This window comes from Mya arenaria, chromosome 14, assembly GCF_026914265.1.
Source record: "Mya arenaria isolate MELC-2E11 chromosome 14, ASM2691426v1".
Lineage (NCBI taxonomy): Eukaryota > Metazoa > Mollusca > Bivalvia > Myida > Myidae > Mya > Mya arenaria.
The window spans coordinates 56,607,785-56,612,139 of NC_069135.1; positions in this window are offsets into that span (position 1 = coordinate 56,607,785).

Sequence of the window (4,355 nt, forward strand, 5' to 3'; positions counted from 1 at the left end):
CCATAAACAGTACAAAAGGAGACTTAAAAGCTTCCACATATATTTATTTTTTTATCTATATTTTTTTTTCTTTTTTGTATATTAACGTGATATCAACACATCGGCGTCGAGAAACGAAAGAAAACTGTACAAGGTGTTTTGCTGCCTATATACAGTAACATCACGTGACCAAACCGGAATGATCCATTTTAACTTACATTATAGAGTAGGGGTGTCAAGTTAATTAATCTTTAGAAAAAGTAGTTAAACCATTAAGAATAATAATAATTAACTTCTTTTGTATCAATTTATGATTTAACAGCTTAGTTTAGACATTTAATACTAAACCCATAACATTAATATTTAATACACGAACTCATCCTACCACCTATTTATAATCCGTGATACACCCACTAAATAATATACTATAGAATGGCCACGTGACTAGTCACATGACCTGTGCTATGTCATTTTATAGTATATAAAAACATGAATGAATACTATCAAACGTAGTATTTCATTGGTATGTGTAGAAATGAGAAATAGACTATAGGTTGATTTTACTTATGGTTTACATTGTCTAAATATATTCAGTTGTACTATGATGTTTGTCGGGAATTCTATAAAAGATGTCGTTAAGCTTATGAAATCTGAAGTTATAACAGTATACCATTTAGAAAACTTATATTGAAGGTGTCGCCAGAATATTTGGCCCCATTAACCTTAAAAGCGACATAACTCCGGCTTATTCGAAAATATTAAATAATTGATTATTAAGGGAGGTAAATGTCACAGCTCGAAAGCAGTACTGGACACAGCTGCTTCCCTTAAGGAAATACAAGAAAGACAGAATGTATAAGGGGTTGAGCTATATATATATATATCATGTATACAAGTGTATGTATATAAATGATTTGGTATTTAGCAGGGGTGCCTCCAGGATTTGATCTAAGAGGGAGCATAACTTAAGTTCAAAACCTTTTCACATGCGTCCCTCTCTCAGAAACGAGATTTAAATTGTTGAAAATGTTGTCATGGGGTTATTTACACAGGTGCTCGTCACATTGCCTGGATACTGTAATATATTTTTTTTATATTTTTTTATTTTTAATATTTTTTTTTAATTTTTGTTATTTTTATCTTTTTTTTTTTGGTCACTATCTTGACCAAAAAAAAAATTATATAAAAAATATTACTACTATAATGGATACATATTACTGTATCCAGGCATTGTGACGAGCACCTGTGGTTATTTAGTTTTTGGAGGAGCTGGGTGACCATGTCAGCGTAAACAGTCTTTCTACAATACTTAAGAACTGTTCAACCAATGACCATGCCACTTCAGTTGAGCGTTGGCTTTGACCAGAATATCCCCCCTCCCATTTTTTGCGGGGGGGGGGGGTGTAGATCAAAGGTCATGGTCGACTGCCACTACAGTTGAGAGGTCATATGATCCTAAAAACTCATTACAACCATTATTCATCAATGCATTTCTTCCTCCTTAAACACCTTTATCCATCTGCAAAATGTTTCTGAACAGGCGCCCAGGTGTGTTATATGTTTAGCGAAAATGTTTTGTTTATTTAATTTAGTACATATATGTATATTAATATGATTTCAGATGGTGTTGCACGAAAGAACAAAAAAGAACTGAAAGAAGAGCAAAACAAGTTCCAAAACAATAATAATGTTTAGTGCAGAGGAAGTTCCAAGCTAGACGTTTCAGGGAGCCTTCTTGCAGGACATTTGGACATGCCCAAATACCCCTCTTCCGTGATCCGAAAATAATAGGCTTTTACAATGGTTAAGTGTCATCGGTGTATTGATCTTCAGATGGGAACTATAAGCTCTTATCATGGAAAAGGATGTTCAGTGTATCTTCAGATACAAAAACAATAGGCAAGATATAGGTTCTCAGTGTATCTACATATCTAAAACCTATAGGCTGTAACCATGGTAAAGGGTCTCAGTGTTATCTCCAGATAAAAAACTATAGACTATAACCATGAAAATGGGTGTCAGTGTATCTCCAGATCCGAAAAACTATAGGCTGAAACCATAGTAAAGGGCCTCAATGTATCGCCAGATCCGACAACTATAGGCTGAAAGCAAGATATAGGGTCTCAGTGTATCTACAGATCTAAAAACTATAGGCTGTAACCATGGTAAAGTGTCTCAGTGTTAACTCCAGATCTAAAAACTACAGGCTCTAACCATGGTAAAGGGCCTCAGTGTATCTCCGGATCCAAAAACTACAGGCTCTAACCATGGTAAAGTGTCTCAGTGTATCTCCAGATCCAAAAACTACAGGCTCTAACCATGGTAAAGGGCCTCAGTGTATCTCCAGATCCGAAAACTACAGGCTCTAACCATGGTAAAGTGTCTCAGTGTATCTCCAGATCCAAAAACTACAGGCTCTAACCATGGTAAAGGGTCTCAGTGTATCTCCAGATCCGAAAACTACAGGCTCTAACCATGGTAAAGTGTCTCAGTGTATCTCCAGATCCGAAAACTACAGGCTCTAACCATGGCAAAGTGTCTCAGTGTATCTCCAGATCCAAAAACTACAGGCTCTAACCATGGTAAAGTGTCTCAGTGTATCTCCAGATCCAAAAACTATAGGCTCTAACCATGGTAAAGTGTCTCAGTGTATCTCCAGATCCAAAAACTACAGGCTCTAACCATGGTAAAGGGCCTCAGTGTATCTCCAGATCCAAAAACTACAGGCTCTAACCATGGTAAAGGGTGTCAGTGTATCTCCAGATCCAAAAACTACAGGCTCTAACCATGGTAAAGTGTCTCAGTGTATCTCCAGATCCAAAAACTACAGGCTCTAACCATGGTAAAGGGCCTCAGTGTATCTCCAGATCCAAAAACTATAGGCTCTAACCATGGTAAAGTGTCTCAGTGTATCTCCGGATCCGAAAACTACAGGCTCTTACCATGGTAAAGTGTCTCAGTGTATCTCCAGATCCAAAAACTACAGGCTCTAACCATGGTAAAGGGTGTCAGTGTATCTCCAGATCCAAAAACTATAGGCTCTAACCATGGTAAAGTGTCTCAGTGTATCTCCAGATCCAAAAACTACAGGCTCTAACCATGGTAAAGGGTCTCAGTGTATCTCCGGATCCGAAAAACTACAGGCTGTAACCATGGTAAAGTGTCTCAGTGTATCTCCAGATCCGAAAACTATAGGCTGTAACCATGGTAAAGTGTCTCAGTGTATCTCCAGATCCAAAAACTACAGGCTCTAACCATGGTAAAGTGTCTCAGTGTATCTCCAGATCCAAAAACTACAGGCTCTTACCATGGTAAAGGGTCTCAGTGTTATCTCAAGATCCAAAAACTATAGGCTCTAACCATGGTAAAGGGTCTCAGTGTATCTCCAGATCCAAAAACTACAGGCTCTAACCATGGTAAAGGGTCTCAGTGTTATCTCAAGATCCAAAAACTACAGGCTCTAACCATGGTAAAGTGTCTCAGTGTATCTCCAGATCCAAAAACTACAGGCTCTAACCATGGTAAAGGGTCTCAGTGTATCTCCAGATCCAAAAACTACAGGCTCTAACCATGGTAAAGTGTCTCAGTGTATCTCCAGATCCAAAAACTACAGGCTCTAACCATGGTAAAGGGTCTCAGTGTATCTCCAGATCCAAAAACTACAGGCTCTAACCATGGTAAAGGGCCTCAGTGTATCTCCAGATCCAAAAACTATAGGCTCTAACCATGGTAAAGTGTCTCAGTGTATCTCCAGATCCAAAAACTATAGGCTGTAACCATGGTAAAGTGTCTCAGTGTATCTCCAGATCCAAAAACTACAGGCTCTAACCATGGTAAAGTGTCTCAGTGTATCTTCAGATCAAAAAACTATAGGCTGTAACCATGGTAAAGGATGTCAGTGTATCTTCAGATCAAAAAACTATAGGCTGTAACCATGGTAAAGGATGTCAGTGTATCTTCAGATCAAAAAACTATAGGCTGTAACCATGGTAAAGGATGTCAGTGTATCTCCAGATCCAAAAACTATAGGCTGTAACCATGGTAAAGGGCCTCAGTGTATCTCCAGATCCAAAAACTACAGGCTCTAACCATGGTAAAGTGTCTCAGTGTATCTCCAGATCCAAAAACTATAGGCTGTAACCATGGTAAAGGGTCTCAGTGTATCTCCAGATCCAAAAACTACAGGCTCTAACCATGGTAAAGTGTCTCAGTGTATCTCCAGATCCAAAAACTACAGGCTCTAACCATGGTAAAGTGTCTCAGTGTATCTCCAGATCCAAAAACTATAGGCTGTAACCATGGTAAAGGGTCTCAGTGTTATCTCCAGATCCAAAAACTACAGGCTCTAACCATGGTAAAGGGTCTCAGTGTATCTC